Source organism: Nerophis lumbriciformis, linkage group LG06, assembly GCF_033978685.3.
Source record: "Nerophis lumbriciformis linkage group LG06, RoL_Nlum_v2.1, whole genome shotgun sequence".
In the NCBI taxonomy this organism is placed as follows: Eukaryota; Metazoa; Chordata; class Actinopteri; order Syngnathiformes; family Syngnathidae; genus Nerophis; species Nerophis lumbriciformis.
In genome coordinates, this window is record NC_084553.2 from 28,901,370 (window position 1) to 28,929,065 (window position 27,696).

Genomic DNA, 27,696 nt, shown 5'->3' on the forward strand with positions numbered 1-27,696 from the left:
AATGACTCTTGCCATGATATGTTACGTTAACATACCAGGCACGTTCTCAGTTGGTTATTTGTGCGTCATATAACGTACACTTATTCAGCCTGTTGTTCAATATTTTTTATTTATTTTAAATTGCCTTTCAAATGTCTATTCTTGTTGTTGGATTTTATCAAATACATTTCCCCCAAAAATGCGACTTATACTCCAGTGCGACGTATATATGTTTTTTTCCTTCTTTATACGTATACTCCGGAGCAACTTATAGTCCGAAAAATGCGGTACTAATTCAGTGTTATCATCCAAGTGAGTTTCGGGCCTCTCTGTAGTGGAAAAGTTGGGTTCCGGTGTTGAAAATGTTTAGAAACCCTGGTTTATGATATAAATAACAAATATTTGTTTTGATTAGCACATGGTTGAATATCATTCAACAAGGTTTGGACATGTTAAATTTTAAGTAGGTTGGATTTAATTATTAAATATGGTTAAAATCAAGAGTAAGATTACTAATTCAGTGTTAAAGGGAAAATGCTTTTTTTTTTTTGCCAATGTCTTTCTTTTTTTTGTGCGTACTAAATAGTGAAAAACTGTTAGCAAGAAGCGGCTAACAATGCAGGTAATTGGAGTCATATATTGCACCTATAAAGCCCTCTAAAAAACATCCAAAAACCGCAAACAAAGCTCCAGTTACATGCCGGGACCTGCAAATAAACCATCAATAGCCACATTGTTATTATAAGAATGATCTCTTTTTAGTAACACAGATACACTCACACTGCTCCTCCGGCCACTAGTGAGAAGTAAGCTAGCTGCTGAGACGATGCTGGTGCTGCTTCTAAATTTGGAAAAGGTAATGCTAGATTTTATATAATGCCAAACCACAAAAGGTTGTGGCCATAAGCCCAGAAGTTGGCAAACTTTGAAATTTAACTTAGACCCATTGTTAGGAAGATGCGGCAAGATGCTTGTTTTATCCCAGCATCTTTTACCTGAGGAGAGAAGATTATGCTGAATTTTCCTCCTTAAGGGTGAGCACAGATTTTGTGCTGAACGATACAACTACACCATAAGCCAGCAACCCAGTGAAAGCGGACTTTGTAAATGACCGTGTTTTAATGTATTTGTGTAAGCTGAATAATTGTTAATAAGTCACTGAACATATGTCTAATAATTATAACATTTGTAAGAACCTATGTTACCAGTAACCTACTGGTAACAGTGGCGGGCCATGCGTTTCCCACCTAGGCCTTCAGTGATGTCCGACTTCAAAGATTACCTGTCAAAATACCATAATTGATGTCACCACATGACCATTGCTGGAGAAATACTATACAGGAACACATTTACGCCTCAATCCGTACATTGAAACACATCAACAGTGTACAAAACGGCTTATTTTCTGGCGCATTTAAAATCTATTAAAACATATCAGCAATTAAAACATATTTTATGTGGTACTGTCAAAATTCAAATTGCAAAAAACATATTAAAAGTGAAAAAATTAAATATTTGAACTCACAATTAGTAGGACCTATTTGATGCCGTATAAGCCAGTGGTAGTCCTCGTCGTCGGCTTATTTGAGCATTTCATCGTCATAGCAGCTGAGCTAGCTTCCGGGGTTGGCCGACATCGTCTCACAAGATGTAGTTTCTCTTTATATATCCTTCATGAAAATGGCCTTGCAAATATATATCTGCCACCTAATCAATGTTTTGTTCTTCTCCTCTGCTGTCCCGGTCTGGCTATGGCGCAACACTTCCTGCTTCCTGCTGAATTGAAACTTGTGATTGGATGCTTACTTTGGAATGACAAGTGTGTATCCAATCACAGTCTCGTTAACATCAGGCTACCTAGATAGGCTACTGTCAACAGCTTGTGATCTGATTGGCTATCGCAACTGTCTCTCAACTCTATGTGTTCTCAAATTCATCCGCTAACGGTCCCGATGAGTATCCAATCACAGGACGCGTAAATGTCACGTTCAACGTGAGGCCATCTAGAAGGCCTTACTGACAACAACTCGTGATCTGAATGGCTATCGCAACTGTCTATCACTGTATGTCACCGACCACTTACAGTGCATAGACGCCTGCATTGTTGATTCTGAAGGCCCCGGGCAGATTTGGTACAGCATGGCAACATAAACTAGCTGAATTCTGATTGGATACAAACTAAAACTAGAAACAACAGCACTGGAGGGAGCATAGTATGACATGAAGAGAATATGAATACTTTTAGATATTTAGGGAAAGTAAATTAAAAAATAATGTTATCTTTAATTATGATCTCTGGTTATGTTAGGCCAGCAGAGAAGGCCATGCTGGCCCTGACGGCACACCACTGCCAGTAGGGTAGCATGTTTTCAAAAGCATTATGAGCACAACCCATAGGGGATTCCATAACCGTCACCCCTCCTTACTGTTCCACATGATAATCTAGTGTCAGATATTTGATATTGAATGTCATAAAGCACAGTTTAGCGACGTATCCTCCAAAAGGTAACATTTGTAAGATGCGCTTAGCAGTCCCTCAATCGGTACACAGCTTAAATGCTTCCTCTGAAACGTACACAAGAAGTTCATTGAAGTCAAGACATATAGGAGTTCTCATGCTTCACATTGCATTCATAAGTGCCACCACGCAGTAATATATCACCAACTAGGCCAGAGGGAGACACACTGTCACTGTGGGCATGAATCACACAGGCAAAAAAGAATGCTCCAATGCCACCCACCACACTTCCAGGGGACAAATCCTTCTCTGTTCAACGTCTCTGTTTTTGCTGGAATTCCCCTTCATAAAGTACCAGATTACATGGTGTACATACACAGAACAGCATGCAAATAGTCACGTAATAAATGATGAGGGCCCATACGGCCACAGAAAAGAAAGGAAGAGGACACTATAATGAGGTCAGGAAAATAGGTTCCGGGTATTCCTTTTTGCCAGAGGATGTTAAGCCAATAGGCAGAAGCCACCCTTGCAACACCCCCTTTGCCCCAGTCCTCTGAACTTGGAATGGCCAGTGCTGGAATGTTGAGGCAAGTTATGTTCACATGCACATCAAAAGTGATTAAGTACAAGCCTTGTGGATTAAGATGAGTCCGTAGACCTTCACATCTCGGGTTAACCTCCTCAAAGCGCTTGGCTTCCTCCTGCCACAACAGTATCCAAGTTCATCTTGGCTCGGAACTTGCTCCTCCTTTGCTTGTGGAAGTAATACCAGATTACAGAGCAACTGTTGTTAAATGTTGATATAATGTGTTTTTCTTCGTCTTTTTTCCCCCCTTCACTCTCCTTGTTTAGACAGCTGCTCTGTAACAGCAGGACATCAAGCACCGCTTACTTTTAGCAGAACTGACATTTCACTTCAGCACAAAACACACTGTGGCTAAGAAAAGGCAACCTCTACTGGTCACGATGCCTAATAAACTAAATGAAGTCTTAGCTGTTTTTAAACCTCTATTAGGTGTATTTGTTAGAACCCAGCTACGGGCAATAGATTGCGCTGTGAGGGTTAACTAATCCGTCTGTGACTCAGGTATATGGAACATGTTCGGACAGAATACACACAACCCGAAAACCCGGATGCACACGGTCCCCACAAAGCGTGTATCTTCACAGGAAGTGGTAAGAAAACAAAGAGAGAAGAGTATAAGGTAAAAATTATTCATATAAAGGAGCATCTTTCTATGTGTTAATTAAGAGGGGGAAAGGCCGCCACTTCACACAGGTTAAATAGCCCGACAAGATTTTAACTAAAGACTTTCACACTCCCTCCTCTGCGTGTGAGTGTGCATGTGAAGACCCTGTTGCAGCTTGGAAGCTGTCCCAAGACCTAGACGGGCTCTGTCAACACTGAGATTCCAGAGAGGAAGCAGGGTTTTACTGCAGCGGCAAGCTGCAAACACAGCCAGGACCTGCAAAGACTGGGAGCTGGGGAGGACAACCTGCTCCGCATCAACAAAAAACTTCTAGTCTCCGTGTTTCAGCTCCTAGGCTCCTAGCTGCGAGCCACATGCTTCTTCTTGCCGAGTGGGACCCCTTTTTTTCCACCTGCCACCAATGAGAAGCAAATAGCTATTGGCTGCTCAATAACGTGGCTCTAGTGCATTGGAGTAAGCGCCCCCCTCTCTCTTATACACACACACATAAACACACTCTCCCTGCCTTGACAAGCTTGTATTGACAGAGCAGTTACACACTAACCCATTGGGGGAGATCCTCAACATTGTGCCCCAGGCAGCTGATAAATGGAACTCATACAGTACCTGTAAGCATGATCTCCTTGCGCATGGGCGCGCAAAAGTGCATTTGTGTGTGCACCCGGCTCAATATTACCGTACTAATGCAGACGTAAGTGAGGGGAGGGGAGGGGGATTTTATGATATATAATGCAATAAAGCCATGAAGCTGCAGGGAGCTAAGAAGAAAACAAAACGAGGGTTACTGCAGTCTGGGCCATTTTCTTTTGTCTTGGTTTTTGTCTCGGTTTTTGTCTTAGTGCTGACGGTGCGTCATACAACAGAGGACAACTGTGTAGGCATTGAGTGCTTAGGGTTGATCTACAGGCCTATGTTCACTTTACTTCATGTATGGCACTACTGTAAAAAGCTGGTAAAGGGAATACGGATCAGTGTGACAGCATAATAGTGTTAATTTAACAATATGAAAATGTATGTATCACGGTTATTGTGACCAAAATTATCATATTTATTATTATTATCATGGTATCGTAGAAGTACTTATACACTCACTGGAATAGTCCACTGTGTGAGAATAGAGGGGGGCGCTGTCAAAAAAAAAAATCATCAATCATTTTGATGTACTTTCAATTGCATGAAAATACATCTATGTATTTTTTTTAAATAGAAGAAAACTTTATTAATCTTTTTTAACAATATGTTGGCAGGGCCCTTGAAATTTCCAAACCCAAGGAAACTGCCTGTGTTTTTCTAATGGTAAGTTTGCCTTATACACAGACCATCCGTGTATGGATCTTCACGTCTCTGTGCACAATTGAGTTCCACACTTGTTCAAACAACAATGTGTTAATACAGGTTTCGATTGGTGAATGACAGAGGTCTAAATATGTCTTGTATTCATGTTAGCAAGTAGCGCAATAGCTTGCTTCTCTAGGAAAGGAGCAATATCACCGGTCCGTGAGTTTACCAAAGTGTGGTTATCATTTACAGTTTTACGATAATTCTAATTTAAAACAGTTATACCAACCGTTGGAAGTTTTACTGGGGTTTATCATTACATCTGGTGATTGTTACATCTCTAGTTATCAGTGTACCTGCAAATGACTTTAAAGATGAATGTGACTCAGACAATAATGAAAAACAATGGACAATCTAGCAATCTGTTTGTCCTTCCTCTTAGAACATTGTTATTACCAGAAGTAGATATGAGGTGCTTTTACAAAACCCGAAACCAGTGAAGTTGGCACATTGTGTAAATCGTAAACAAAAACACAATACAATGATTAGCAAATCCTTTTCAACCTATATTCAATTAAATAAACTACAAAGACAAAATACTAACGTTCGAACTGGTAAACGTTCTTATTTTTTGCAAATATTAGCTCATTTGGAATTTGATGCCTGCAACATGTTTCAAAAAAGCTAGAACACGTTGCAAAAAAGACTGAGAAAGTTGAGGAATGCTCATCAAACACTTACTTGGAACATCCCACAGGTAAACAGAGGCTAATTGTCGAACAGTTTAAGAACAACATTTCTCAACGAGCTATTGCAAGGAATTTAGGGATTTCACCATCTACGGTCTGTAATATCATCAAAAGGTTCAGAGAATCTGGAGAAATCACTGCACGTAAGCAGCAAGGCTGAAAACCAACATTGAATGCCCGTGACCTTCGATCCCTCAGGCGGTACTGCATCAAAAACCGACATCAGTGTGTAAAGGATATCACCACAAGCGGTCAGGAACACTTCAGAAAACCACTGTCAGTAACTACAGTTTGTCCTTACATCTGTAAGTGCAAGTTAAAACTCTAGTATGCAAAGCGAAAGCCATTTATCAACAACACCCAGAAACGCCGCCGGCTTCGCTGGGCCCGAGCTCATCGAAGATGGACTAATGCAAATTGGAAAAGTGTTCTGTAATCTGACGAATCCACATTTCAAATTGTTTTTGGAAACTGTGGATGTCGTGTTCTCTGGACCAAGGAAGAAAAGAACCATCCAGATTGTTATAGGCGCAAAGTTCAAACGCCAGCATCTGTGATGGTATGGGGTGTATTAATGCTAAAGGCATGGGTAACTTACACATCTGTGAAGGCACCATTAATGCAGAAAGGTACATACAGGTTTTTGAGCAACATATGTTGCCATCCAAGCAATGTTTTTTTCATGGACGCCCCCGCTTATTTCATAAACACAATGCCAAGCCACATTATGCACGTGTTACAACAGCGTGGCTTCACAGTAAAAGAGTGCAGGTACTAGACTGGCCTGCCTGTAGTCCAGACCTGTCTCCCATCGAAAATGTGTGGTCCATTATGATGCGTCAAATACGACAACGGAGACCCCGGACTGTTGAACAACTAAAGCTGTACATCAAGCACGAATGGTAAAGAATTCCAACTGAAAAGCTTCAAAAATTGGTCTCCTCACTTCTCAAACATTTACTGAGTGTTGTTAAAAGGAAAGGCCATGTAACACAGTGGTAAAATGCCCCTGTGCCAACTTTTTTGCAATGTGTTGCTGCCATTAAATTCTAAATTAAGTTTCTCAGTTCGAACATTAAATATTTTGTATTTGCAGTGTATGCAATTGAATATTAGTTGAAAAGGATTTGCAAATCATTGTATTCAGTTTTTATTTACGATTTACACAAAGTGCCAACTTCCCTGGTTTTGGGTTTTGTAGATTCCTTCCATTCTATTTACATTGCAAGTTATAAACGATTTTCATCACATCAATCAAGAGCTACTGTAGCTGTGTCTAGCTCTACTCCTTAGGTATTGCACCACTGCATGTCATATACCAAATACAGGGTACCAAAAAGTACAATATGTAGCAAAATAGCAAATGTGAAATGAAACCAAACCGTTTTGCCTGCATTGCTGGTTATTAAATGACAACACATTTTGCACACAAAACAGGGATAGAGAATGTGAATATTTGCCAGGCATGTTTCAGCCATGGAGGTCTACTGGGAAGAGACAGACCAAGTAGTGGAGAAGGAATCAGGACTATAGCCCCTAACATTACGAGGGAGAAAAGGGCTGTTCTCGCTCTCTCTCTTCCACCTCTTTCATGTCAGATCTGCAGCTGATAAATAGCTCGGGGTGCAGCACTTGCTTTCACTTTGTGATATGATGTCAGTAACCTTCATTGATCTGCAGGCGAGCAGTGGGCCTTATCGCCACCTCTGCTTGGTGATATACTGTGATCCTGGGCCCTGACTGCTTTTTAATACAGTCAGGGTGCACTTTAGGTAACGGTTTTGCAGACTAACCACCCTGCCTCCTAACACCTAAGAATGCAGTTTTACAGCTGGGCCATGATAGCATGAGACATCACAAAGAAACTAACTAAAGTGGAGAAAGGGGAAATTATTTTGCACCTTAGAGGTGACACCGTTTCACCAAAAGACAGAGGCCATGAAGATTCAGGAGTATTGGACTGTTCTTGTCAACCTTCCAAAAGGTCATCAAACCTCCAAACCTTTCAACGCTGTAACTGTGCCAGCAGTCCTACCTGCTTCTCTCAAGCCAAACCAACAAGTGGCAGAACATTGAGCTTGTGTTGACAGAACACAGCACTCTTAGCAGGACAGAGGTAGTGCTGACAGCTACTTCCTCTGACCAGATTTATACACACCTGAGCTAAATGTCAAGCGCAGGACACTGTTTTATGTTTGCCCTTAAACAAAAAAGGACACCAATTCCAGCATTCTGGGAACTTAAACTGAAGTGACCATTTGACACTCACTTATAAACCAGTGTATTTGGCGGGATTCACATTATCATGTCTGTAACGGCACGCTATGATAAATGAGGAACATGTGCAAGAAATTGTGCATGAATGCTGCTGTGAGCCAAAATGCCAAATATAAAAATAAAACAAAGCCAGCAGATCACAGCAATGCAAAGACAGACTCACAAATTTTCTGGCAATGCCATGGCATAATTTGCTTTCTATGTATTCTCTGACCATTGATCTTCTTATTTCAGGAAAAAACTGATAAGCGATACCTCAACTGTCCCAAAGAAAACCACATACTTGTTTTTATATTTGAGTTGAAGATGTTGGAAAACGCTTAGCCTTTTTATGTGGCCTAATACTATTACAAAAAACTCTAAGTTCCAAACAAGTATAAGTGCAATACATATTATGTACGTTGAGGCATCTCCTTTTAACCACCACCCCATCACAGTACATAGGTTGAAGAAGACTGCAGATAAAGGAGACCGGACGACCAGAAGGAGAATTATCCCAACTATTGATTTTAGCTGTTGGGTATTACAGAAGGAAACAGCGGGTTTATCTTGCTAGAATCCCTTTGCACTTTCCCTAACTAAACGAGTATTTTCCAGGCTTATCAGGCAAAAAGCCTATTACTGTTGGTCTCATGCCCCCCCACCCCGCAACTTAGAGAAAGGCTAGTCACCATTCTGTTGTCACTCAATGGCTGAAGAGTTTATTTGATAACTTTAACACACTCAAATTACAAATATATACAAATATATTCATGTGGACTCACAGTACATGGTCACATCTATTTAGACTCAATTTGTTTCTGTTCTGTTCTGAAAATAGTATTTTCTGTTTTCAATGCAATGCAACGGCGTGGGAGAATCCCATGGACCAATTTTGTGATGAACCAGAACAAATATGGTGAGACTGCATGCTCTCTCTCCTGTTGATAATCAGTGACCTTGTAAATATCCCTCTGGATGTATGGATAACAACATCTCAGAAACTCTCCAAATTTTCCTAGAGGAGTGGAAGCTGTTAAGGCTTGCAAAAGGGGTACATAACCCTGTTTTGCAGTTGTGCTCCCCCTCTCACTGTATGCGGTTCACTGTGGGTCAATGTCACTTCTAAGGCTTATGTATAGAAGAACTATAAGCAGAGATAATAAGACTTCCTATAATCCCAGAGGGAAGCCTAATAGGAGCCTTAATCACAGAGCGGGAATGCATGTTTTAATTACCGAACCAAAGATCCAGACAGATACCTGTGAGGTACCTTTGGCTGGATCCTTGCAATGTCTTATCTGTGAAATCTGAAGAAAGCCCTGTTGAAGTGTGCGTGCCTCTCCGTATAAGCATTAAAAACTATATTATACTAGAGACATTCTTAATGTGTAGCCATTTCCCAATATTAATATTGAAGAAGTGTTGGGACGTGAAAACTTCCCTCAGCAATTATGGCAAAAATCTATATGTCCTGATCAATGTGCAATCCCAAGGATTGTCTTAATACATATAGAATATAGACAGCATTGTGTGAGTGCGAATGTGTATGAATTTACTGTGGCGTAAAATGAGCTCAACAATATGGGAATATTATTGAAGGAATAAAAGCTGGTTGTAATGATTTACATATTCCATCACAGGCTGCAATGAACACAAGTGATTAAACACATTCAATATGTGAGGAGGGGAGGGGAATATTGACAAGGCTGAACAAGACAAAGTGCTGAACAGAAGAAAATGATAAAGAAATAAAACTACTCCCCATTTGGATGAGCCATAGTTCAATACGATATAGTGGATAAATATGTTCACAATATCCGTAAGATACAGTCTTGTGTTCACTGAGGACTTTGTTTTCTATGTCAACACTTGAAGTCTTTGTGATCTTCTCAATGCAAAGGAGAAAGTGTGCCACCAGCAGTAAAGCGAGGACAGAGGCAGAGGCAAGGCTGCCCCCCCCCTCTTGGCACCCACCGAGGGGAAGTGCTCGTCTCCCCACCGGCCCTGCTTTTACATCTCCATGTCAGCCCTGCAATTTGCTTGGGGTGGAGATAAATCTTATCTCGGAGACCTGATTAAGTTTTTAATTTACACTCCAATCAATAGCCCAGGTCTATTGGCAATGTGTCTAAAACTCTATTTACCAAAGGATTCCCTGCTATCAATTGATCAAGGGCCTGGCAGCCATAAATTATGGGAACATGTACAAGGGAGGAAGGGGGTGGCAGACAGAAAGTCGTCTAAGTGAGAAAGTGAGATTGCCGGGTCAAATGACTGATATTTTGGTTTGAACAAGGACATGAGGTGGAACTCTGCTGATTATACTTCAGCAATTAAGGCCGGACAGCTGACAAGGCAACTGTTGGCGTTTTGTCCGTGCAGACGAGTCAGGTTACACTGCAGCCAATTAAAAAGGGCGAAGCACAATGTAAATGAAGACCAAGGTTGCAGTAAAGTACCACAGTTGTTGTACAAACCCATAAAGCTCCATTCTTAAAATATGTAAGAGTGAGTGTCAACTCTTTCTGGATAAGTTCCATGATCTGTTTACTCAGTTCCTCATGGAAAGAATCATAATCGGCTTGAGTTTAATGTGCTTACACAGAACTTGTACATGTTTTTCCCGATTTCATATTGGATGCGTTTTTTCTTCTTCTGGGGAACATGAGCAAAGGACCAGTCAGGCACCCGCCACAACATCCAGGAAAAAGCTATTTTCAGACACCCAGATATTTGTTTAAGAGGAAATAAGATGGGAGGATTAGCTACAGCGCTCTGGAACACCTGAAGTTTAAGATCCAGTTAATCCTAACCGTCTTCACCTGATTTCAGAGTGTGGCTCAGTGGGGGGAATAAAGGGTGTGCACCGGTGAGGCTTTAAAGTGGAGGGCACAGATAGACGTAACACAGACCACAGCACTGTGCTGTTCGCATGCAGAGGAAGCAAAGGGGAGGGGAAAGAGGGCAGCGTTATCACCGCTGGAGAGTGTGTCGTCATCGCAGTTCTGCTCTGACCTTGCTGACTCGCAGATTTCTTAACGTGAGATCATTTTGGACAGCTGACCTCAATATGGGTATGAGGACGAAACGGATTATATGGATCCTGGTTTCCCCCTTACCCTGCTTACAAATACAACCAGGATGCACTTTTGATAGTCATAGTAAAGCCTAGGTTAAAATTCAGAAAAAGTGTCTTAGTGTTAAGACATTCTTCAGCGCTTTTTAACTCCAGATGCTCAGCCGGGCAGGAAAAATAAATATTAGTTGTTGTGGGCATGAAACTACAGGTAAGGGTAGCACTGCAGTTTTTCAACCCCCTACTTAAGATTGCAACATACAATAATAATAATAAGGCAGGGAAATACTGCCACAGCGTTTGAAAAGATGTCAGAGACTACTTTGTCATTAGTTAATAAGCTGTCAGCCAACATCAGGTGGAAACATACCAGGATTACATGTAATTATGGGTAAAGAACATCCGCATCGCAGTTTTAATAACCTGTGCTGGTTGTGTCGAGACAAAAACACAGCACAGTTCAGATGTGTCAAGGGGCGAAATACACAGACCAGCAAGGACGGACAGGCTCATGCAAGGCCAGAGAGCACAACTTGAGGGTCCTCCGCTGGATTAAGAGCCACCGACGGATACGTGTAATCAGTCCTATCCTTGTATTTCTCCCTCTCTGCCTGTCTGGCTAATGTCTCTGCCTGATTCGATTGAGGCAATTAGGCAGTAATCTATAGAGCCACGGAGTGATGGAAACATTTCCCACTGTCCTCCTCATGTTTCTCAGAGCTGCTATAATTAGCTAACTTTGTTTCTCATTAAACATCAGAGCAGTATTTACATACCCAGATCCAATTTGGCTCTACAGAGCCCATTCCTTTTAAACCATCTTGAAAACCTGAAGCACTTCTGTAAACAGAGAACTAAAGAGGGGCGTTCTCTAATCTGCAGTTGTTTGAATCAAATATTTATATTTGGTATCAAAGAGACACAATGTATCTGGAATGATTAGATTAAAAGTCATTGTGTATTAAATACAGTAGATACTGTATCAATGCCCATGTGCTGTATTGTTGTGGATGTGAATAAATATGACAGGAAGTTTGGTCTTAAAAATAGAGGCTATCCATTGCTGGGTTCAGTGAGCCAAGATGAAAATCGGACAAGCAGGCCGACTAATATTTGCCTATGACTCATATACAGTTTAGATCCACCTAACAGGGAACATCTGTTTAGGAGGTTGAGGTCTCAAGAACACTCGTATAATGATTCTAACTGAACTTCATCAACAAATAGCCCTCTTCCATCTCTTTATTAAGCTCTAAGTGTTAAAAGTTGGCTCTACGGGTATACATTGCAGGATTTTCTTTCAACATAGTGAGTCTCTTGAGAGTTATCATTGCCATCCAATTCTAAAAACCATAAAATGAGTTTGAAAAGAAATATCTTATGCTCTTAATCATCTAACCTCCTTCCTCAAAAATGTGAAATTAGTAGATGGATCTCATTAACCAGGATAACGACAAAATTATGTTTTAGTCAATTGTGTTTGTGAATTCCATACAAACACCATTAAATCCGGCTATAAGATTTAAGTTGATACGTTTAAAAAAAGGGCTTCTCGCTAAAAAGTGCAATGATTTAAAATCTTATTTAATAGAAAATTATCGGCCTTAGTTTAGCAGATTCTTCCTAATTTTGAAACACATTCAAGTAAAATTGATTCCCCATTAGTACGGTTGAACATTTGCAACCCTGCAAATTTGCTGATTTTTGATCAAATTACATTTTTTATTTTTTATTAAATGTTTTTTGCTCCAAAAATAGGCAGTTTTCTCTAGAATAAACATCTTATTCACCCTAACGATATACTGCCTAATGATGTGATGTCAGTGCAAGATGACAGCGGTGTATTGTTGCGTGTGTTACCATGGCAGCGGTAGCGTACAGTGACAGTTAGTCTTTGTTAAAATCCGCTGTCAAAACGTGCAGCGAAGTGAACACAAGATAATATAAATTAAGTCACTGCTGGAATTACAACAGGCAAGCAGGGTGGAATATGAAGACGCAAAAATTGTGAAAGATGGCGGCACGAGTGTGTGTTGCTAGCTGCCGCAGGTGCCAACTTTGATCAAATGAATCTTTCACATGAATACAAGTTTACACAGTACATAAGGCTACTGTATTTTCCGGACTATAAGCGCAACTTTCTTTCAACGCTTTGAATCCTGCGGCTTATGAAACTGTGCGGCTAATTTATGGATTTTTTTTGCTATCGGCCATAATGTTTTGTATTCAACAAATAGTTTTATATTACGCTGACAAAGACACTGAAAAGTTGTGTTATTGTTTGTGCTATGGCGCCATCTTTTGGATGAGCTCGCTCACTGCAGGTGCTGCGGGTTGAACATGTACTTCCTGTTTTGTGCCGGAAGTATATTCGTCTATAGCGGTATTGCTTAAAACGATTCCTTATTCAACACTCCAAGCAACGTTTGTAAGTTTTACAATATAACTAAAACAATTCATACTTACTAAACTGTCCCTTGTGTGATGACTGTAAGAGTTTTTCATTGTGATCAAGCTTGCGTAGTTAACATTAGTGAATATGCTAACAGTGTATGTCTTAATATTATTAACTTACAATGGCATTCTTTTTGTATTGTTTCAGTTTTGTAAATTCACCAAAACGTCACCGTGGAGTTATTGAATCTGTTTATTTAATTGGAGAGCTAGCCTCTGCAGCTAATGAGTCCATGACAATGACTTCTGTTTTGTTTGATCAGCTGTTTTATTGCCGTGTGACAGGCACCGTTTGGAAAAAATCCCGGTATGTAAATAAACATTTTCAAAAGCTTTTGTACCGGCATTTGTCTGCGGTTTATGGTCCTGTGCGGTTAAATTTGTAAAAATATGTAATTATTTCAAAATGTGATGGTATATTTTTTGTATTTTGCAATGTTATATACATGATTTACACTACAAAATATGAAACCATCAAATATTATATTTAGTCTAATAATTGTACTTATGTTAAAGTAATTTTTGGAAAGGGATTGACGCTCTAGGATGCACACTTCCTTCTCCCAAACAGGAGACTTTAGCCACTAAGTTTTTCAAGCTTTAGCTTCTCCTTGGCACTATTGAAAGGCAGGACTGTCACACTGTAGATGTGTGACTACTGACTAACTGTAGTTTGTAAGAGAGTTATACTTCCGGTCAATGTGTATCGTGTGGGAATTTGGAACGCCTCAGTACCACACAAAATGTTCCGTACCAAATAATCACTTAAATATCTAATTTGACTCCATGAGACCTTTCATTTATTTTCATTTTACTGTATTTTAGCAGATTGTTGCATTTTGAGTTTATAGAAGTATTACAATATCTGCCCGTGTTAGAACATATCTAATTTTCTCATGATAACGAAATATTTGATTCACGGAAATGTAACAACAGTAGCGAAAATAAGTGTCTTATCATGAGAAGAATGTGTTGCAGCAAGGTACAGTACAGTATGAATTGCGAAAGTGTTTAATGTTTGGATATTTATGAAGAACATATACATTTAATCTCGTCCTTATGCTTGTCTATAGTCGCCTGTAGCTTGAAAACAGGCATACAGCCAATACTAAGGAGAAGGGTAATTCAATCAGCAGCACTCCATCTTGACACAGATTCACATTGTCAGTTCTGCCTCAGCAGTAATTCATCTTTCTGGAAACATACACTATCCCAACAGTCATTCCTTTCAACTGCAATACCTGCTCGAGGGGTGAAAACACCAGCGTCCCTTCAGATCCCAAGAATAAGTTTTCTTTTCCTGATGTCCCTGAGAAAGAAAGGCCTACTCATGGAAAAACATCTCACGTGTACACATACGGGGGCATAATTCCTGCAATTATGCGTTAACTTGCATGGGGCCAGACTTTTATGGAGGCAACATGAACACACACCCAAACGTACTGTGACGAGTGATGGAATGCATAAGTAAACACTGAGAGGGTAGGGGTCCAGATGGGCAGTAAGGGAGGCCTGTCATGGGAACGCTCTGGTCCCGAAAACCACACACCCCTCCATAGTATGCTCCTCTCCGGCCTTCTGTGCAGCACTGCAGCTCGCTGCTGTGAGCGTTACAGAGTTAACTGCTGTGCCCGGTCACAGGCGTGAAGTGAAACAATGAAATAATGGCTGTGAGTGAGCGCTCAAAGGCAGGGGCAGGGCAGGGGCTCGCCATAGGCTCCTGCAGATGTTGTCGGGCTTCGGCAGGTCACACAATCATAAGTATTAGCATTCCTGATGGAGCCCGGATTATGGCGCTGAATGCCTTTCTCTGCTGTGCCAGGGTTTTAACACGGCCACAGAAGGCAGAGAAGAAGGCGAGACATACCAAACATGTGGGGAGGAAATGTGGAGACAAGAGAAAGGCACTGTCAATATGGGAAGACCCAGCTCATAGCACAATGTTTAAAGAAAAAAAAAACAAGTGCTGAGAAAAGCAAGCGCAGTGTGGGATTGACAGACAAATTGTGACAAATTGACTAAAACAGTTAATAAAAGCGTTGAACAAAAAGAGACAATCAAGAGAAATCAAGCATACAATGATTTAATGGCTTTGTGAAGGCTGTGGAGGCAGTGTAGATGTGATGAAGATTTCTATTTGGGTTGGGATGGGTGAATGAGCTTGGACAAACAGTTTATTTTCTCTGTTTGCTAAGAAGAGCAGATATGTGCTGTATCGGTCTTGTTTTTTTTTAATCCAGGACAGAAGTCCAGAGAGGCCTCATATTTCTGGCTGGCAGAGCAAGGTGAGAGCAGAGACAGCAAGGAGCAGCTGTTCAATCACACGGGGCCTTCTGACTGCAGCTTCATTGGTCAGCACAGTCTCCCCAGACAACCGTTTCAGTTTAGGACACATGCTCTTGTTTTATTCCCTTTAAGTTACACCTTTTAAAGCGTACCACAGTTACTGATCCATACTGTATTGGTTTCTGGCACCCTTCCATCAAGGTACCGAGCACACTGCTGCAAAGATGGGTGACTGGAAAAGTGGTATTGTAAAACTAGGGATGGGTGACATGGCCTACAATCTATGTAAAAATATATACAGCCTCAATATTAATGACAATATAATATTTGGTATATGAATGATAATAGAGCCATTTCAGAACAGGTTACAAAAGCTCCTACTTTGGTTTCTGACCTACATAGTAACAAATTGCATCATTTCGGTTGTGTTATTTCCTCAAAATTATTAATAATATACTTGCTAATTTACTGGTAATAGCTCGTCACGTTGTGGTTCATCTACACATTTGTTAAAATGTACTAAGCACCTCTTTTTCTGTTGTTTGGATATTTTACATTAGTTTTGGTTGATACTACCAATGCGGGTATCGATCCAACACCAAGTAGTTACAGGGGCAGTATTGGTCATACCAATGTTGGTATTGAATATTGATTGATTTGATTTTTGATCACAATTGTAATCAGACAAAAACACAGGATAGCGACTTAACAATATCAATTAAATATTTAAATTATTTCCTACTATTTGCTCTTATTTAATTCCCTTAGGTATTGCCCTTAAAGCCCTTCCCTATGTCCAGGAACTTATTTCCTGAGTTGGTAATCAATAAAAAAAGGGAAAAAATTAAGATTTTGTAATAATAAACAATATTGACTAGGGATGTCCTGATCCAGGTTTTTGCACTTCCGATCCGATACCGATATTGTTTTTGCACTTCCGATCCGATACCGATACTGGCCTATCTGAGCATGTATTAAAGTTTAAAGTTATTTAGCCTACTTAGTTGTCAGAATCATGTTGAAAATGGTTTTAGTACTCTTGATAACAACTAGCCAGCTGAATTAGGTGAGTTTGAATAATACACAATGGTTGGTAACAAGAAACTGACCTGTTTATTCAAGGATAAACACAAAATAGACCAAATTATACATGACAAACAGAAATGGCATCATTGAACTAGGGCTGGGCGATATGGCCTTTTTTTAATATTGCAATATTTTAAGGCCATATCGCGATACACGATATATATCTCAATATTTTGCCTTAGCCTTGAATGAACACTTGATGCATACAATCACAGCAGTATGATGATTCTATGTGTCTACATTAAAACATTCTTCTTCATACTGCATTAATATATGCTACTTTTAAACTTTTTTTAAACAATTTTTTCATACGGTGTTGATCTGGAAATGTTTGCCTCTGCATTTTGATGGTGTGGGCGTGTGGCACCGAATGGAGATAAGCGTCTCGACAGACGTTACAATATTTGAACAATGATGACGAAAACTGTTTTCTCTGTCGTGTCCGTGTGTCGAAAATTGTTATGCGTTTATTTTTTTATTTGATTTTGTGGGTGGCATAGATTTGCCGTGCGCAGAGGACACTTGAGCAGTGCGCAATTGCACAGGCGCGCACCTTAGCGGCTGCGCTAGCATCACAGCTAACGTTAGCCATGCTGCTACCTCTCTGCTCGGGGAGGACGTATACGTATGTGACGTATGACGTGACAGTATGTGACATGTGTAAGAAGGTGCGCTTGCTGTCTGTGAGAAGGAGACACAGGAAAGAGTGAGAAGAGCCTGTCGTGTAATGCTAGCAGCTAAAAGCAACTGCTGTGGATGTGTTGAAGGTGTGCTGTAAAATGCAGAACGGAAATTAGGGAGCAGCAGAAAAGTGGAATGTATTATTTAAATTGGTGCGTTGGAAAACACGGACCGGAGTTTTTTTTTTAAACTGGATCTGGATCGGCATTTTACCATGCCTTGCCGATACGCATTTTTTGGCAAATATCGGCGGCCGATCCGATCCAAATATCGGATCGGGACATCCCTAATATTGACCTAATCACTGTAGTAATGACCATATACTGATACTACATTATCATTGACTACTGTCTATATATTGATTCCCCGCCTCTTTTTACATTAAAGAGCACTAGCCTAGTACATAGCATAGCTTATTGTATCCTCCTAATGTCTGTAGTGTAGCATGTTTAGCTATTCCTTGTCCATACCAGTAGTTTATTTCCCATGCAGGCGAGGATTGCTGACTTAGGAGTGGCTTAAAGTTAAAATTAAAGTTAAAGTACCACTGATAGTCACACACACACTAGGTGTGGTGAAATTATCCTCTGCATTTGACTAATCCCTTTGTTCCACCTCTTGGGAGGTGAAGGGAGCAGTGAGCATCAGCGGTGGCAGCGCTCGGGAATCATTTTAGTGATTTAACCCCCAATTAGAACTGTGGAGGACGTTAGCCGCTAGCTTGATAGCGAGGATGCTATGGTGTGATGAGGACGCGGCCTTTCTCTTGTCGCTGTCAGATTTGCGGGACTGAGCTGGAATGAGTCATTGTTAACATGCATTATCCTGACAATAACGATAGTATTAAAAGCTCTATGGTCGGTCAAACGTATGTCATTCATATCGTATATCGTTTGTAAGTATAACAATGAGCGGACATTTTTGAATGAAAGTAACTGCTGTTCCAAATGTGTCCACTGGATCTCGCAACAGCAATTCTTTGTACCCTCTGTGCAGAACGTGCATGACTTTATGGTAAATGGTAAATGGATTATACTTGTATAGCGCTTTCTACCTTCAAGGTACTCAAAGCACTTTGACACTATTTCCACATTCACCCATTCACACACACATTCACACACTGATGGCGGAAGCTGCCATGCAAGGCCCAAACCACAACCCATCAGGAGCAAGGGTGAAATGTCTTGCTCAAGAACACAACGGACATGACAAGGTTGGTAGAAGGTGGGGATTGAACCAAGAACCCTCAGCTTGCTGGCACGGCCACTCTCCCAACTATGCCACGCCGTCCCCTTTAGAGCGGGCGGAGCTATGTGCCGCATTAAGATAGAGGCAACACCTATGTGTTTGGACACTACATATTTACGCTGCTAATTAGTGATAGTATACAACATTGTGGATTGTTACGTTCATGCCTTGATTGTCAAAGATGTTGTTGGTAATGTAACCTGTGACATCCTCCCCACCCCCCAAAAACATGCTTTTGACAATCCCTACTTTTCGTGTTGTACTGTTGGGACACATTTTCTAGGCGCACATTAAAAAGCTGAAATATGTATCCCCTTCTAACTTCATGTGTGATTAATGAAATTAGTCCAAATTCACAAGTTTTGTTGTAGATGATGCTACATACAGTATATTGCCAAAAGTATTTGGCCACCTGCCTTTACTCACATATGAACTTAAAGTGCCATCCCATGGAATTGTCCAAAATGTTTTGGTATCCTGGAGCATGCAAAGTTCCTTTCACTGGAACTAAAGGGCCAAGCCCAACTCCTGAAAAACAACCCCACACCATAATTCCTCCTCCACCAAATTTCACACTCGGCACAATGCAGTCAGAAATTTAGCGATCTCCTGGCAGCCTCCAAACCCAAACTGGTCCATCAGATTGCCAGATGGAAAAGCGTGATTAATCAGTCCAGAGAAGGCGTCTCCACTGCTTTAGAGTCCACTGGCAACGTGCTTCACACCACTGCATCCGCCGCTTTGTATTGGACTTGGTGATGTATGGCTTAGATGCAACTGCTCAGCCATGGAAACCCATTCCACGAAGCTCTCTGCGTACTGTATGTGGGCTAATTGGAAGGAAACAATAAGTTTGGAGCTCTGTAGCAACTGACTGTGCAGAAAGTCTTTGCACTATGCGCTTCAGCATCCGCTGACCTTTCTCTGCCAGTTTATGTGGCCTACCACTTGGTGGCTGACTTGCTGTTGTTCCCAAACTCTTCACTTTTCTTATAATAAAGTTGACTTTGGAATATTTAGGAGCGAGGAAATTTCACGACTGGATTTGTTGCACAGGTGGCATCCTATGACAGTTCCACGCTGGAAATCACTGAAAGCGGCCCATTCTTTCACAAATGTTTGTAGAAACAGTCTCCATGCCTAAGTGCTTGATTTTATACACCGGGCCAAGTGATTAGGACACCCGATTCTCATCATCTGGATGGGTGGCCAAATACTTTTGGCAATATAGTGTATGTACAGACTAAACCACATGATGTAAGTACATCAGTTGAATAAAATTAGTAAATTACATTAATAACATCCTTTAACATGATTTTGATATTATTATTAATTGAATCTTTTGATAGATTAAACATTAACACCAATGGGAGCATTTTAAGAATCTACCAGACTCATTGCTGACAATTATTATGATAAACATTATCACATAATTTATTCAATAAGTATGAAAAACGTCAAATGAAAATAGAATACTGTTAACCGCAACATGTAAGTGTAAAAAAAAATAATAATTAGGATTTGTACATTTTCAGAATGCGCTTGGTCTATTTTTAAACAAAGAAAACAAGTTATTGTGCCATGATTTTGCCAGTCCAGCCTACTTGGGAATAGGTTTTCGTCCATGTGGCCCCTGAGCTGAAATGAGTTTGCCACCCCTGCTTTCAGATGAGCAAGACTAAACTGTTGGAATGGTGGCTCCAATATACAGTACATACACTACACGCTCCAATTCCAGTCTACTATTTTTTTTGCGTGCGTTGCTGCATATGTCAGAGGGAGGAACACAAATGGTTCACAGACCACAGGACAAACAATGACACTTTACTTGAGGGAAGTTGAGAGGCAATACAAAGCACACGTTTGCACTCTTTGCTCTTTCTTTGTTTTAGCACAAGGCCAAATAATTCCTAGGAATGCTGCCCGGCCAGTTCGATATGGCTGTATGTTCAGCAAAGATTTAGGATTACAAAAGGGTGCCTAAATCACACAGATGGAGAAACAGTTTCCGTAAAACAAATAGCAACATTGTGAAATAAACCCAATCAGAGAGAAAATACACTTTTGATTCTAGGCGCTGCTTTTCTAAGGAGGTGTTTAGAACAGGAGAGAAATCTGGCCTGTGTTTGCACTGACACTGCTCAATCACATGATCAGGTGATGCTCTGAGATATGGCTACACACAAAACACTTTGATTCATGGCATCTTCTCCATTTGCAATATTCCCAAGAATCATCCTTTTTTCGGTTTTCATTGCTACAAATAGCAACTGTTGGGCTGCCGCTGCGCCGTCTCTATTTCAGACTTGAGTTCTGTAGGATGAGGGGAAAAAAAGCTTTTCTCCTTTAGCTTCAAACTGTTCTGAATGACTTACACAAGGTAGACAGACCTTCACATTTTGACAGGTGAGGAAGGCGCACCTTTGTCCCCTCAGTAACTCTACAAGTTAATATTTGCTTCTGCCTGCTCATAAATTTGCATTGCATTAGTACCTGACCTAAATGCATTTATATAAACCACGGTAATTAGCGGCGCGTCAGTTGTGGAAGCTGAATGCTCCCTGTGTGAACATTAACTGGACGGGTGTTCTAGAGGGGGAATGAAAGAGGAAGTAAACAGGGCCATGGTGGTCCCCTTTTCAAATCTACTACATTAACTGGAGCGCCAAGAGGGGAGGAACTAGCATGCAGGCAAACACAAAAGGGGAGTGTCAATGAGGGGGTAATAAGGAAAGACAATGAGTAAACAAGCAGGGGAAGTCCGGGGCCGGCATGCTCGCTTGCAAACTGCCAGCTTCTGACAGCCTGGTACACACAAAGGCCCTGCTGTAATTAGCCACCCAATAGGTTGTTTAGCATTTGCATATAAATGCCCCGACAGCAAACACTAAACACGCTGACACAAGCCATGCCCAAAACATAAATGTGCCACACCTCTACACTCTCTCATGGGTCTCAGGGGTCCACTTATGCCGGGACAACCCCTCCTCTCGCCTTGTGTTTCGTACCCACAGCAGCCAAGCTGGCATGCAATACCTCCAATGTGGATTGGACGGCATAGAGTGGGTATACTCGCTTCTTGTTTCTAGAAAGATTGCGAAACAGCGGGGGCCCCTGCTTCCTGTCAAAGACCCACACAGCCGCCTGTCATGTGTCACCCTGACCACAAGACTCAACCAGACACGAGGGGTGTTTGCAGGTGTTTGTTTCCACACTATTTGGGAAAAAGAGGAAACGACACATGCAGATACAATGTGTATGCACCGAGATGTCCAGATGAAGTAGCAGGTCCGCAGAGTGTGAGAAATGACTGTTCTCTCCTGATCTGGGTCAAAACATGCAGCCTTGTTTAATGTTGCTTGTCACACGGAGAGACGTGAAGTGCAGTTTTGGCCAAACACACAGAGCTGATTAGCCAGATAAAGCACATTTACACAAGGTGAACACAACTTGATAACAGACATGCTGTCACTTTTTATATACTCTGTAGTTTTTTTTTTGTTAATAGCTTAACTTTTTGATGGAAATTCAGCTTTGGTTCTACACTTCCTTTTCTGCCTAATGTTGTTTTGACAATGGTGATTCATAAAAAAAAGACTGATATAAAGGAAGGAAGTGATGTGACTTGTGTCTGCACCCCCCTCCCCACCCGTCCCCTTTTCCTGTCCCTGACCACTGCCTGGCTCTCTACAGCGCTTCCTCTAAAACCATATTGTCTCTACTGTAAACAAACCATGTGTCATCTACATGGTTAGTGCCATATGTATTTGGACGCATGGGCACCACTCAAATGAAAAACAAGATGATCATTTGCAGATATAGCAGTTTCCACTCTTCTGGGAAGACATTTTACAAGATGCTGTGTTTTTTTTTTTTGACCACGAACATAGACTGCTGATGCATCATATTTGGTCCAAACTAAGGACTAATAAATGCATACCGTGATCCAAGTGTGCCTCAATAATTGCAGAGGAAAAAAAGCCCACTATGTATCGCTGCACTTCTACCCTGTGCAGAAACCCACCAAAACGTAAACACTAATATTAGAAAACACGTCTCTCACCTGTCATGTGACAACAGGGCAAGATCCGACAAGAGGAAACACCTGGCCGCAACACAAAACAAGGAGTGAGAGGGGCCTCTTTAACTGCTATTATCCTTGTACAGATACAGACCTTGAATTGATCTATAAAGATGCTTGCCAAAACAAACCATTTTTAAACATAGGATGTGTGTCAGTGTGCGTGAGGAGGAGTGTTATAGTGGTTTAACAATCGGTATCTGTTTTAATCCTAGCGGTGACCACAAGCTGACTTCCTATATCAGACTGTTTTCTTTCACTGCCCAATTGGAGTTGTATGTTAGCACCACTAATATCTAGTATGTTTATTCATGAGCAAATTGCCATAAACTGACACAATTCACAGAGAAAGGCTGCATAAACCAAAGCCTCAGTCCCCATCTTCATTCATTAAAGCAAATGGATACCATGGCAACCAGACGACGTAAACGACATCACAAGGCCGAGGTCACCTGTCTGTCGCGACCGTCTGGCCCTGCTCTGTCCCTTCGGGACCAGCCCTATTCCCTGTGGACCACCTAGGTCCAATCTTTGCTGTGTGCCACTGCACATCTGAATGAGCAGCAAGCAGTAAGAGAGAGCTCCATGTTGAATATGTAAATCACACAGCACTGTCCCTGCTATACGAGCCACTGGGCACAAAACAGAACATTTGATTATATATCGCCAAAGAGGGTGAAGAATGAGAGACAGCATGCAAGAACTGCTATTAAAGTGTATAAATATTCTGTAAAATATTATGCTAAGGGGAGAGTGAGTGTATTTCATCTCCCCATACAGGCATGTACTATAATATTATGCATTCTTGCATTTTTTTGTATAGCTTTGTGTGATTCTTAATAATCAATGTATTATGAGACACCAAGGTCATTCTGTTTGTTAATTTACCTCAAGGAAAAAATGAATATTTAAAGAGAAGTGTGAGGATAAAAATAAAGTAGAGGCACTACAGAGGTACATATATTTATATAATACTGTCAAATAAATGGGGGGGTACATTTCAACCCTCGAGATATACAATCGGCACTAATGTACCACATGCGGCTAATTAATTGGCATTAAAGTAACGGTTAGTACCTTTTTTCAATGCCCAACAATATCCAGGTTGTTCCCATGCTGTAAATATGAAATTTCAAGGGAAGATAAGCAGTCAATTTTACCCAGTGGCAAGCCATCGTGCCCCTAACCCAACAGCTATGATAGCCAAAGAGGCAAGGTGTTGAAATGTTTGTAATAATCTACACTAGTATTCAATTTAATACAGCCTGTGCGACATAAAAACTTTACACATTCAGACGGCGCCATTTATATTTATAATTCAAAAATATCTCACAAATCCTGCAGATATGCTTACTTGATGAGCTGGGATGGTGGCAGATGCGGAGTATATCTTAGTTTTTTTTTTTAATTACGACGTCTGCAGCGACCGTGGGCTATAAACAATCAAACGCAGCACTGCCAACACGGTGTGTTGATATCGTACATTTCTCAAACCTGAAAAACTAAATTATTCATGATACTTGCATCATTATTGTCACACAAGGAAAACCAAGTGAATATAGAGGTAAAATAATGTAATAGCTACCAGATAGAAATACATAGATGGTGGCATATTAAGTCATATAAAATATAGCCCTTCGGTTGAATGTAAATTCTCAAAAACAGACATATGATTGTATCTTTAGAGGTACAATCGCTTGTCGCTCGACAAGGTACAAGCTGTTATCTATCTTATAAGCACCTGTATGTGCAAAATTAGCATGTACTTTCAGACACACAAAGTGAAAAATTCCCCCAAAAAATAGGACATGCAAATCAAAACATGCAATGCATGGATTATATTAGTATGTTGTGTATCTAGGTAAACAGCTGTGAGTGTATGATGTGCAGAAAATGGAATACATGTGCAGAAGCTATAGAATACATCTGACATTAGAGGACTATGGAGGCTACAGCACTTAGAGGCCATTTTATTGCTTTGCTGTGGTCAAGTGAGGTGCACCGAGCTCAATTCCACCACAACAATGGCAAAGAAGGCCGCAGAGACAAAACAGGGCTATCCCTGCTCCTTAACCCCTTCACTGCTGACCCTCCAGTCGCCTGGGGCACAGGGAATGACAAATAGCGAGCTGAAATGTATACATGGAGCATATGGCGGTTCTTACACAAATATTGGATATAAAAAAAACAATACATGTGCACAAAGCTCACATGAATCTATCAAGGGGAGGATGGAGTTTCGCTTCCTGGCCAGAAAGAGGCAGCCGGTAGCTTCACCTCAGCCTTGTCTTTTAGTGAAATATGCCGCCGTGTGCTCTTTATGTCTTTGCATCACAGCGCCTCCCTCCCTCCTCTCCTGGCTCTCCTTCTCCCTCTCTTCCCCCTCACAATCGCATGCAGCTTGGACATGACTACTGCACATTTGCAAGTGAATTACACTTTTTTGTCAAGAATTTATTGTGCGCGTGGGTCGGGGAAAAAATGAGGAAGAGGGTGTGAGAGTGAGAGAGGGCGCTCCAGCGTTAGCTCTTTTCTTTTCTTCTCTGCGTAATCCCAAGGAGGATAAGCTGTAAAGTACACAGAGAGGAAGTGCCATAGACCTTGGGTCCGGCACATCCGAACAGTACATTCCAACAGCTCAGCTATCACCCACATGCATGGAGAGACAGAAATAAAAAAGCCTCTCAGAAGCAGACTGTTAAACCTTTAGAGTATGTAGCTCACAAAAGCAAGGAATGCAGTAATTAGAGGAATCATAATTCATATTTAATAAAGCATAAAGTAGTCAGAATATAGTTTGAAAATCACATGCAATGTAAGACTAAGAGTGTGTAAAATATGTGGCATTATATATGTCGTCACACACAAATATTGCTACTAATGGGTGTCTGGATGGTGCATGCATGGTGCTTGGTGACATCGCTGTAATTTAGTCATGAGACCATACCAAAAAAATCACCTTGCAGTATTGAGCTTTTTATTTCCCATCCAAAATGCAAGGTACAGATATACAGTACGTGTACTTAATCTGTTTGTAAATAATTCAACTATTGCTAAGGAGGATATTATTATTGTATATTATTTGCAGATTACACAGAATGCAAAAATATTACATTTGTTAGCTAAAAAATACATATACACATCTTTCATACACACACACGTACAATATATTTCACAGGTACTGATAAACAATAGTGGTGGGGTTATCACTCTGCAGTAACACAGAGGAAGAGGAAGAGGATGACAAAGGAATAGGCGAGAATAAAAAAGATGGCGTGTGTGTCGTCAGAGTCACAGGCCAGAGGGGCCCATGTATTGTTCAAGGGCTCAGTATGGCAAAAGAAAGGCGACCTGTCTAAGCGTCCTCCATATTTTATGCATTCTGTCCTTTGTGATGATAAGCGCCAGAGCGGAGGGTGGAATGCTGGCCTCCGGGGTCCAAAAGAGGGGTGGGCTCATGGCAGGCTGTGGTCCATTTTTGCAACCCTTGGAGCCTATGGTTCTCTAGCCCAGTTTGTAATTGTGTCCTCTAATGATGCAAGGCTACCCTATCTTCCATCCCGGAACAATCGGTGTTAGCTGTTGCAGCCCAAGTAAGTTGCATGGATAGCATCCTATTTGCTAAGTTATTCTCACACACTACGAGTCTTCCTGATAGTCATAACAACACTTCAATCTAATATAAATAAAGATTTCAATCCAAAACACATACAGTACACACCCTTCTATAATGACACCTATTATTATTTTGGGAAGAAATTAAAATGATTAAAATTACCAAATTAAATTTGCAATATTGTGCCCTCGTCTGTGACAGCGAGTGATCATCCTTGAGTGAGTGACTCATGTGAGCCATGCACCGTCACTGGACTCCTCTGCATACTGTGTGCACACTAGTTTGCTTTTTTTTTAAACATGGATACACCTTCAAGAAATGTGTTATTGTTTATAATAATACACACCAGTCGTAAAGCAGCTGCACCCTCACACGTCTTTTGAGTCACGTGGTCTCCACAGTGCATTGGTAGCATGCTAACATATCAACAAAGAGCAAAACCACAGAAAAACGCAACCAAGCTGCCAGAGACAATATAATTAAAGAAGCAGGAATTTAAGGAAAAAAGGTAGAAGTGAATCATTTTTCGACAGTACTGATTGCAGGCTCGCATTCAGGGTCATAAACACACACCTGCGAGTACCACGGTCCTCTCATCCAACTCTCCTAATGCTGCTGAGCCCATGCAGGTCGTTATCTGCATGCTTCTTTCTGATAACATGACACGTCATAATGGTCCTGAGATGCAGGTCAACTGGAATAACTGGTCTTCTCACTGCATGGCCTTGCACGTTCAAAAATTGCAGACCCTCTTCACATGCACACGTTTGACTTTAAAGAGGAAACATCCACATTAAAGAAAGACAAAGACATTGATAGTGCGGCCGCGACAAAAGGCCTTCATATTTTTGACCCAATACCACAACACTGCATAAATGAATTCTCCGTACAAGCCTATAGCACTCACCCAGAGAGGGCTCTCTCTTCCTCTCTCTGACTGAGGACATGTCAGCAAGCTCCCCTGCTGGGCCCGTGGCCGTGCCCGCCAACGGGAAGGTGGGAGGTAAAGAGGGAGCCACAGTATTTGAAGACACACCGAGGAGCAGATAACCAGAAAGGGAGGAATGGAGGGAGGATGGGAGGCAAAGGGAGAGAAGGGGTTACGACAGCCAGAGGCGCTTACCTCCCTTGGCTCCGTGCTAACAGTACTCCATGAAACGAGCCTATCTGTCTCCACTATTGCTCACGGATACCAAAGATGCACAAATATGCCAAGATGTGAAGGGAGAGG

At 41.2% G+C, this 27,696-nt stretch overlaps 1 protein-coding gene across 5 annotated transcripts in view; it reads right to left on the minus strand.

Moving 5' to 3' along the window:
• zfhx3b (zinc finger homeobox 3b) overlaps positions 1–27,696 on the minus strand; it is a 435,085-nt gene that overhangs the window by 218,713 nt on the left and 188,676 nt on the right. The window contains exon 1 of one of the 5 annotated variants that reach the window (XM_061964040.1): positions 14,709–14,909. The exons of the other annotated variants lie outside the window; for them this stretch is intronic. The gene's annotated coding sequence lies outside the window, so the exon portion shown is untranslated. Of the gene's footprint in view, positions 1–14,708; positions 14,910–27,696 lie in introns of those variants that run through there. 5 annotated transcript variants of the gene reach the window in all.